Raw genomic sequence first — 10,157 nt, 5'->3', positions numbered from 1 at the left:
TCTGGGGCGCCCCCAGACCCCTCCTCTGCATTTTAGGAGGCCTCGAGGCCCAGCGTCCCTCCGGGGGCGGCTCGGAGCCGCCCGGTTCCGGCGCAGACTCCCGCCCCTGCTGCCGGCTGCAGGGTCCGTGGCGGCTTCTCGGTCTCGGGGGCGGGGTGCGACAGCGACGTACGGCAAGTGCGAACGGCTAAACCTCACCGAGGGCGGCGGCCCGAGGCATGCCGGGAGCTGCAGTCCAAGCCAGCCGTCCTCCGGGCGGCCATTTTGGGCGTGGGACCTTGATGATCTGCAGAGCATGCCGGGACCTGGAGTCTTCCGGAACCGGGCTTCTGGGCAGCCATTTTGTTCTCAGAGCACGCCGGGAGGTGTAGTCTGTCTGTGCCGCAAATCTTGCGGCCATGTTGAACGGTAGTCTTTCGGCGCTGCGTTCAGGAAAGTACGGGAGTGTAACGGCCTGGGCTGGGACCTCAGGGACGTGTACCGGGCTCTATAGGCTCATATGGCCCTCTGCGGGCTCATGCAGCACTCTACGGGCTTGCGCAGGCCTCTGCGGGCTCCTACGGGCTTGCACGGGCTTGTACAGGGTTGTGCGGTGCTCTATGGGTTCGTACAGGTTTGCGCAGGCTTGTACAGGGTTGTGCGGTCCTCTACGGGCTCGTATAGGTTTGCACGGGCTTGTACAGGGTTGTGCTGTGCTCTACGGGCTCGTATAGGTTTGCACGGGCTTGTACAGGGTTGCGCGGTGCTCTACAGGCTGGCGTGGGCTCGCATGTGCACTGCATCCCCGTGGGCTCACGGCTGCTGTCGCGTGTCGAAAGGGCAGTGCTGCAGCCACCCCCGCATGCGAAGAACAGTGCAGGCAGCCGTTGCACACACGTGCAGTGCCGGTCGCCATGTTCGCCGCTACTCTGCGCTCTCTCGGGGACGGGTAGGCGAGGGGGCCGCGCTCGTGCCCCCTGCCCGGTGCTCACGGACCGGGAGCGCTTTTCCCGAGAGGGCTTTTCCTTCTCGGTGCTTCCTGGGGGCGTGGGGAAGTCTCGGAGCTGCTCCACGGCACTCTCTCCCCGGGGCAGCCCCAGCGCCTGCTCGCTGATGCCCGCCGCTCTCTCGGGCGCGGGCAGAGCAGCCTCGGGGCGCTCGCTGCTCGGCCTGAGCGCCGGGGTGGCGCGGCGGGCTGCGGTTCGCGCGCGGGAGCCGGCCGGCTGCAGCGCCGCGCTGCGACCACGCGAGGGCGCCATTGCGGGTCTGGCCTGCCTCCCGCTCCCCCTGGTGCACCCGCCTGTCCCGCGCAGTCCGCGGCCGGCGCATGCGCGGTGCTCGAGCGCCGGCCCCGCCCACTGCGGCCGCGCGCACTTCTCGGGCGGCGCATGCGCAGCGGCGGGGAGCAAGATGGCGGCGAGCAGGGAGGGCGTTTTCGCTCGGCGGCGGCGAGTGAGGGCTGAGGCCGCTGGAGTCGAGCTATGGGGGGGCTCCGGTGAGGCGAGGCGAGGCGAGCGCGTGCCTTCGGGTGGCCGCGGGCGTGGGGCTGTGTCCTGGCCGGTGGGGCCGTCCCTGCTTGGCGGTGGCGGTGCGGGGCGAGGGGAGGGGAGGGGAGGGGGGGCTCGGGCTCGGGCCCGGGCCCGGGCCCGGCGCCCGGCGCCGCGCCGGGAGCACGGGGCAGGGTCTGCCGGAGCGCGGGTCTGACTCTCCCTTTTCCGTGTGTCGCCTGTAGGGCCCCGGTTCCTCCCCAGCGCGGGCTGGGGTGTGCGCTCGCCCCTGCGGGCACAGCCTGGAGGAGTGGGGGGGGGGGGGCGGAGGGGGGACAGGCGGGCCCCGGAGCGGGATTGGGGCACGGTGTCGGTGGGGGGACGGCTCCTGTTGCGGCAGGCGTGCCCGGGCGTGCTGGTAAGTCACGAGGAAGTTTAAAATCCCAAGGACCAAACAGGGTTAAGGTTAACTTGAGTCGGGTACGATTAGTGCAGCCCTAAGTTATTTACTTGAGAACTGCGGCTAGGTGAGCAAGAAGATGGATAGAAGGCAGACACTCCCAGGCAGCGTGAGGCCTGCCCCACCCGCGGGCACAGACTGCGGGCACCAGCTGACCCAAGCACCAACTGATCGAACCCCCCGCTGAGCCCTGCTCCCTCCTGTACAGCTGCCCCAAAGCCATGGGCTTCCCTGGTGCAGCATGTGTCGATGGGTCCTCCGTTGCCTCTGACGTCTCCCCAGGCACTTGTATGCTGCGCAGGGGTCTGGATGTGTCCAGCAGCGGCACAGCAGCCGGATGCCTCCTCTTGTCTGGGACACGGGGTCCTTCGCAGCTCTTCTGGGATGCGGGGCCCTTGGTGAGTTCCCTGCCGCCTCTTCTGGCGTTCCCTGTGAGCTTGTAGATCGCTCCTCCTCCTGCTCTCCTCTGGTGGGGTGGGAGACCAGTGGCTCCCTGCGCAAAGCTGACGGCCACGTGCGGCACTCCTATGCACTTACTGTGCATCTGGGATGGCACCCCTGCCCTGAGGGCCCTGCAGAGTCCCACCTTTCCTGCAGCCACCCCCCCCCAAAGCCATTAAGACACCCACAAATCCTGCCCCAACAGCCCCAGAGGCCCCAAAATGCCTCCAAACCCTGCTGCAACATTGTCACTGACTCTAGACCTTCCCCTAAACTCTGTCCAAAGCCCCAAACATTCATAAAACCACTCCCAGACGCGGTTCCTGCAGCAGTGAGGCATTTTAACAAAGATGGGGTGTGATCTGCATCTCTGCCTCGACTCAGTCCCACTTTAGAGAAACGGGAGCTTACAGCACTTCCTGGTGAAGAGTGTTGACGGGTGGATGCGCAGATGACAAAGAGATTTTCTCTCTTTTTTTCTGAGGCGCCTCTCAGAAGCCTCTGTACGTGCGAGATGTGGCTGGTCTGGGATAATCATGCTGTGCGCAGTGCTTAAGGAGAACATTACCGTAAAATGGCGGGCTAAGGAATAGCCTAAAAAACCTAAAAGGCTTGGGAAAAGCTTAAGAGAACACCGATGGGCTCTGGGAAGCCCCAGTGATGCTACAGAAAACAGTGTGACTTTTAGGCACCTCCTCAGAGCAGCAGCAGTCTTTCTCCAGCCTATAGGGCAAGGGATACTATTAATTACCACCTTTAATTACTGAGCGTCGTGAAAGCAGAAGGAACTCGAGGGGATGCATGGCAGGTCATGGACTATACGTAAAGTTTAAACAAGCAACAATCCCCTTTTCAAATAGAAACCGTTTAGTCCTAAGTAATAGATGAAGGTAGCTTTGAGTAACGTGGAGAGAAGCGGTTATGTCAGTCACCCTGAAAGCCTCGGAGAAGCGGTCCAAAAATCTGATAACCTCGCGGCCTCAGCAGTCTTTGGTTTGTTTGGCAGGGTAGCTCACTGAAAGGGGACGTCTTGAAGAGAAGCAGCTAGACCTAGGGATCCGGTTGTTCCTTTTGGTCATCACCTGTGAGGCCAGCATCCAAGCATAAGAGGAATCTAGGAGTTGTGCCAAAAAGAGTGTCACGGTGAGTGCTAATCTTAATGAGGGAGGGGTTACTGTGCAAGCGTTACAAGAAGTGGATCTTCTTGTGCATGTCTGAATTGACTGAGGGGCAAAGCATGGTTGTGCCAAAAATGTGGACTCAGAAGGTTTCTGAAAGAATAATCTCTAGCAGCTACTTAGTCTAACTTCCCTTTCACGGCAAGCCCAGCCATCGTCATAGCTTCCAAAACAGGGGTTGGGGGAAGCGGGATTTGTGGCTTGTGTCTTCTCACTTACCTTGCTTGTGTGTGTATTAGGTCCACTTTTGTGCTTATAAACAACTTTGGATTCTTACGATTTTCTGCAGAGCTTTGAATTTATTTTTGGGTGTTTTTTTGCTTTTTGCTTTGCTTTGCTCTACACTTTTGTAGGGCGATGGATTTTACTATGCCTCCATCGAGCCCTGGCTGACAAAGTTGTTGTGTCCCAACAGAGACTCTTGGGCAAGACGGAGGAGTTCAGATTTGCAGCCCGCCAGAAGAATGTCGCCCTGGAGGGGTTGCTAGCCTCGAGCTATAGGTGCTGGCGCGTATGGTGCGTTCTGTCAGACGCAAAGAGGTTTTATTTGGTTGCAGAAATTTTAGCTTGGCTTTACGCCCTGTAGCGGTAGTATTTTTGTATTGATAAACCGTGTTAATCCTAGGCATTCAGAACCTCAGGGAACGACTGTATGCTGCCATGAAGAACTACAGGCTACCGCTGCCCTCGGACCTTTGTAAGTTGTCACGTGTCAAGAGCAGCCTGGAGAATCCAAACGGCGGCGGAAAGGTTCTCTGCCTGGTCTTGATGAGGAGCCTTCGGCCGTAGGAAGGTTGGCCGCGTCCTTATTGGACTTGTGAGTAATAAGCCGCAGTGCGTGGACCAGCAAAGGAGGGGGGCAATAGTGACTGGTAGCCCGGTCAGCGGGCGTTGCTGTTGCTGGCAGGGCCACGAGGTCTGTGTGAAGCCTCACCTGCCTGTTTGGAGCTCTGTTTTGGTCTGTTTACCTGGAATGACCAGTGAGGCCTAAAATAGGAATTTTTGTGGCTAGATGGGTAAGCCGTGAGCCCACCTGTCTTTGCCTTGCTTTGCTGCTTAATGTCCTAACAGTGACTTGAGACCCCAGAATAAAAACTGCTACAGCGCTTAAGGGAGGATCTGCATTTGCCCAGGTTAGGGAACCATCATTAAAGCTTTGGGGGGGGGGGGGGGGAAAGCTCTAAAATGAGAATCTCCCAGTGACCTTGGTGGTTTGATTCACTTGCAGGATGCTGTTCTGAGGGCCGGCAACTCAAAGAGGAGCAGCTCAGTCCATTTTGTTGATACTGTTTTGAGCACAGAAGGGGTCTGGCAGGGTTTTCAAAGAAGACAGGGAAGAGCAAGGAAGACTTGAGGGTGTGGAAAAACTAGGTGCTGCGGGTACTTAATTTGTTAAGGGCTGAGGGCATTTGGGGTTAAGCATCTGAAAGGGGCTAATGCACGAGGAATAGTAAAATACTGTGACTGAACACAGGATTCCTCCCCAGCCTGGGCCCGTGCGTGCACCCTCGCTCTTGCAGACGCAGACACCCTGGAGCCATAGGGAAACAGGCAAGCAGGCCCACGAGCGGACTTTGGGCACAGCGGCGTGCAGCGAGCTGTGTGTGCTTGGCAGGTGAGTAGGGTTGGAGCATGGCAAGGACTGTTCCAGGCTGTTGAGATCCATCTGGTTCCACCCCCTGTCCCTCTGTCCAGCGCTCCATCCTTCTCTTTCTTTCCCCGTGGCTCCGTCTGGTGCCCCATCCCTTTGTTTAGCTACTCATTCCTCTACCCAGCTCCCCCATCCCTCTGTACTCTTTCCATCCCTCTGCCAATATCTCCATTCCTCTAACTGGCTCCCTATCGCTCTGTCCAGGTCTTCATCGTCCTCTTCTTCTCCCTATCCCGCTACCTGCCCGCTGTCCTTCTGTCCTGCTCCCCGTCCCTCTGCCGCTCTCTTCTGTCTCTCCATACTTCTCTTTGCCTTCCCAGCTCTCTGTCCACCCCTCCAGCCTTCTCTTTCTATTTCCATCCCTCTGTTCAGCTCCTCATCCATCTATTTGCCTCCCTCTCCCTTTTTTCTCCTATTCTGTCCCATCTCTCTATCTGAATTCCCCTCCCTCTTTTTCTCTCCCCACCTTTCTGGCCAGCTCTTCATCATTCCCATTCTCTTCCCATTGCTCTGACCGGCTCCCTGTCGCTGTCTTCCCATCCCCATTCCTCTGCCTGGTTCTCCCCCCTTCTCTTTTGCTTCCTGTCCCTCTGCCCACCTCTCCTTCCCTCCTCGCCCCTCTCTATTCTTTTGCCCACCTCCCCTTCCCTCTTTTTCTCTCTTCTGCTCCCTGGTCCTCTGTGCAGCCCTCCCTCCATCTGTGTGGCCCTCTCTCCCTCTCTTTCTATTCCTTTGTCCAGTGCCCTGACCCTGGGGCCAGATCCTTCTCTTTCTTTCTCCATCCCTCTGCCAAGCTCTCTACCCCTCTTTTCTTCTGTTCTGCCCCCTGTCCCCGTGTCCAGGTGGAGGTCTGTCATCGCTGTGTGTTTGGGCTGGTGCGGCGGGTGCCGAGAGGCGGTTGGCGCTCAGCAGAGCTGGTGATTGGCAGCGCCCAGAGGGTGCCGTCGATCGGCCTGGTTTGGGTCACGGACACCTCCGCGGTGGCTCTGCCTGCGGAGGCGCGGGGCTGCGGGTGTGCAGTGGGGGAGCACTAGTGGGCTAGAGATGCCGTGGGGTGTGTAGTCGACAGCGAAGAGGCTCCCGGGAAAGGTGTCGCGGAGGCAGAGAGCAGCAGAGGCTCCGAGTCCTTGGGCGTTAGGACAGGCGCTCGCAGTAGGACGGTCTGGAGCTGCTGCTGCTGTCTGTCCTACTCGTCAGCGCGGTCTGCAGTTACGGCCTCTTGTCTGCCTGCGCGCAGTCAGGGCTGCTGCGCGGTGCAGCTTGACTTGCGATCGCAACGCTGGCATCGAGCCCACTTTTCTGTCAGGTCTGCCTTTATGCAAAGTAGTGTCTTCCCTATGTCTACAGCTCAACCCGTGTTGTTGATTTAGTGCTTCCTGAGGGGTGATGCTGTGCTGTCAGCACCCCCCCCCCTCCACTGTCGCTTCCTGATGAAGGATGCTTTGAGTTTATCTTAGTAAGTGCAGTCGTTTATGTAGCTTCTGGCTCGTTTCTTTCCTTGGAACTCCTTGCTCTTTGCTGTTCTGGTCCCTCCAAACAATTTCTGCTTCTAGTATTATTAATGCTGGGCCGTAAACCTTCCAGAGCTTCCTCCTTTGAAGTCCAGGAGTTCAAGGAGTTCCAGTATTGTTTGCACTTTGAGAGTAAAGGTACTTCACAGCTGATGTCTTAAGTATGCAACTGTCTTACCTGGGATTTTTGTTTTTGCAAGTTACTGTTTCTTTCAGGAGCCAGCTACAACAGTAACTTCTCTGCTATAGCAGAGAAATGGGGTTACGTGTGTATGAGCAACAGTGTCGTAGTACACAGCAAAACCATAATCTACAGTACTGGTAGCATGAATCAGTTTCCCATCAGCTCCGTCTCTCTGGAGTTTGGAGTTTTTGGAGGCCTTAGTTTTATCCTGCCTTGGCTGGACAGTGCTTTCTCAGAATGTCTGTCGGAGGCAGAGTTTCCCTGCGGAGGACCATCTACGGAAGGCTGGAGGTGGCCGGGTGCCTGAGCGAGCCTGCCTGTCCGTGAGAGCTGCTGTGACATCTTTGCGATGAAATTGAGCCAGAGAGGGTGACTGAAGCAGCACAGAGGGTCAGTCATAATTGTGGGAACAATTACGGGCCTTGGACTAGGGAGTAGTTCTAGGAGGGCCGTGCAGTTGCCTGGCCTCTCAGTTCTGGCCTCTGCAGGTGCTGAAGCCCAGTCGGGCAGTCAAAGGAGCCTCGTCGCAGCCGGGAGCTCTGCGGAGATGCGCGGCTGGCCGTGGAGGGTGAGCTCTGACTTGCAGCAGGGACACAGCTAAGTCCTGGGCTGCTGCATCATATGCGAGCAGCACTGGAAGGTGCAAGGTGGTTGTCCCCTAAGTGGTTACTGGTGTCGCTGGCTGTGGATGTTTGCCCACGGAGCTGAGAGGACCAAAAATATGAATTGTCTGACACAGAGATGAATTAGTGCTTGCAGGCTTTCAGGTAGGTTCAGTGCAAGTGCAGCTTAGTGCAGTCCCGTGGAGTGACGCTTGCACATGCTCACATTTGAATGGTGGCTAAAACCAAGCCTCTAAACAGCAACTGTAATGTGATTCTGGTGCATGTCTTCCTGTTCTGCTGTGCTTCTAAATGAAGGGAAAACTTAAGCTGTGGGCAAAACTCCTTGGCTTCTCTTTACTGTTTTCATGCGCATGGGTGCTTTGGTGTTTGTCGCTTAAAGCTGAGGGTTTGGAATTTTTCACTTAAGGTTTATTGTTTAGTTTGTTGTTGAGGGTCTCTCACTCGGGAGTTATTGTTTATTCCTTTCTTTTGTGGGGCTCAGTCTTTATCAGTCAGTGTTTACAGTTTGCTCATGTAGCGATCAGGGCACAGGATTTAAAATCCAACCTCATCCATAAATTTTAAAGCCTCGGCAACCACTGGCGTTCCAAGACTTGCAGTTTGTCACTTAGTGTTCAGGGCTTATGACCTGCTGAGCAATGAGAAGGGCTAAATCCTTAGATAATAAACTGTAAGCCCTGAAGCCTAAGCAGCAGGCTGCAAACCCTCCTTTGGGCTTTGTAACCTTCCCCTGTACCCAGCGTTCAGCTCTGCGCGCTGACCTGAGCTCTGGATTTGATATGGCGCAGGCCCATCACACTGAGACTGGCAATGTGACAGGCGAGCTGAGAGCTGTGGAAGTGTCTTGCAGGGCTCTAGTCTGGGGTAGGGCAGAAGTGCAGACAGGCGAGATCAGGCATTTTCCTCTCATCTCTGAGCTGAATCCTAGCCCTGAAGGAAAAAGCAGAGGAGTAGGCTGTCGGCTACTCAGACACCTGCCACGTGAAGGGCAGCGGCAAGAGCTGACCCTTTCCGACGGACGGATGGACGCTGGTGTGGCGATGACTCTTCAGGCATCGCAGGTAAGGGGAAGCATGCTAGCGCTGAGCTCCATGGCAGACTCGCTTCCAGGTGTTGTTTCTGCGCAGTAAAACAATAAACAGTTGCTTTATTCTTTGCACTCATGTCTGTGGCTCCTGCTGTCGGTTTGCCTGAAGATGTGTCCGGGGCTGGGAGCTGGTCCCCGAGTCCCTTGTACTCTGGAGTCCCTGTGGTTCCCAGGGAGCCCGGTGCTGTTCCCAGAGCTGCGGGGAATTTCCCTTGCATTGCTTGGACCCCCGGGGCTCTTGGGGGTGTTTCCCATCATTGTGGAGGCAGCCAGGGCCCTTCCAGGGCTGCGTGAGGTCCCCAGACTGCTCCCAGATGTGCTTTCAGCACTCCCCAGTGTCCCTCGTGTGTCTGGGGCCAGGGCCCGTGTGCCTGGAGCTGAGAGAGAGTTTCTGGGGGGATGGAGGAAGCCTGCAGGCACCATCGTGTCAGCTGCACTGAGCCCTGTGACATGCCTTATGACCCCTCTGGTGTGCACTAAGGCCCTTCATTTGTATTTTGGTTTGCCCCAGAGCCCTGCATTTGCCCTCTGATGCCCTCAGGACCCCTCAATTCACATTTTGGGTTGCCCCTGAGCCCTCTGCGTGCCTTTCAGGCTGCCCCGGGGCCCCGTGTGTGTTTTGCGGCACGGCGCAGAGGTCTCTGTTTAGCTTTTTCTCCTGCCCTGGAGTTTTCTGGGTGCTTCTCGGTGTGCCCCAGGGCCCTCCTTTTGGTGCCCCCAGAGTCACTCTGCTCTGTCATTGCTTTTTTGCCTTTTTTTTTTTTTTTTTGACTTGTGTTGCACCCAGAGCTCTCGATTTGTTCTCTTGTCCTCTGCATACTCCCCTTTCCTCTCTCTACCCCCCAGGGCTCTCCCTTCAGCTTTCAGGAAGCTGCTGGCAGGAGAGTGGGGGTGCCTCTGCTGCCCTGGCAGCCCCAGCTGTCCCTGAAGGGGCTGATGGCCAGGCCCCCTGCCCAGTTCCTGCAGGACCACAGCTGCGGGCCCTGGGGCTGGGATGAATGCCAGGGGGAGCTGGGTGGCAGGACGAGCCCCAGGTGGGGCTGAGGGCAAGGGCGGGCATGCGCTGGGGCTGCAGCCGCGTTTGGGGGAAGCTTGCATTGAGGCCGGACCTGGACAATGGAGCTGCCGCGGAGCACCGCCCACTGGGACCGGCCCGGCGGCCGCCCCGCGGAGGAGGTGAGCGGGGCCGGGGGAGGCGCGCTGCAGGCTGCGGATCCCGCATGTGCCGGGGGTCCCGGTGGCTGGGAGCGTCCCGGGCAGCGCAGCGCAACCGGGGCCAGGGATAGCAGTGGGGGCCGAGGACGTGGTGGGGAAGAGGGGTGCCCTGGGGCCACGGAGGCGGGGGGAGGAAGGGGGTGCGCCGGGGCTGTCGTGCAGTTTATTGCGCGGTCGGAGGAGCGCGGGGGGGGGGGGGGTCTCCTGTGTCAGCTCGGGAGCTTGTCGGGGAGCGGGGGGAAGGAGGGATCGCAGCGGAAGCCCCAGGGAGGGTCGCGGGGGGTCGGGGGCAGTGTCGCAGCTGAGCCGGGGCCGGTCGCGGGGGTGGCGGGGGAGCC

At 58.2% G+C, this 10,157-nt stretch overlaps 1 long non-coding RNA gene across 1 annotated transcript; it reads left to right on the top strand.

Annotated features, from left to right (window-relative positions):
• The first annotated feature begins 1,835 nt into the window (after positions 1-1,835).
• Positions 1,836-8,676, top strand: LOC112997039 (uncharacterized). Its single transcript, XR_010386425.1, has 4 exons — positions 1,836-3,510; positions 3,961-4,061; positions 4,171-5,160; positions 7,380-8,676. It is a non-coding gene; the product is annotated as an uncharacterized LOC112997039 (long non-coding RNA).
• The last annotated feature ends 1,481 nt before the right edge of the window (positions 8,677-10,157 follow it).

Source organism: Dromaius novaehollandiae, chromosome 38 (genome assembly GCF_036370855.1).
Source record: "Dromaius novaehollandiae isolate bDroNov1 chromosome 38, bDroNov1.hap1, whole genome shotgun sequence".
NCBI classification, from domain to species: domain Eukaryota; kingdom Metazoa; phylum Chordata; class Aves; order Casuariiformes; family Dromaiidae; genus Dromaius; species Dromaius novaehollandiae.
Note: the sequence above shows the minus strand (reverse complement) of the source record. Positions and strands in the feature narration are given on the sequence as shown.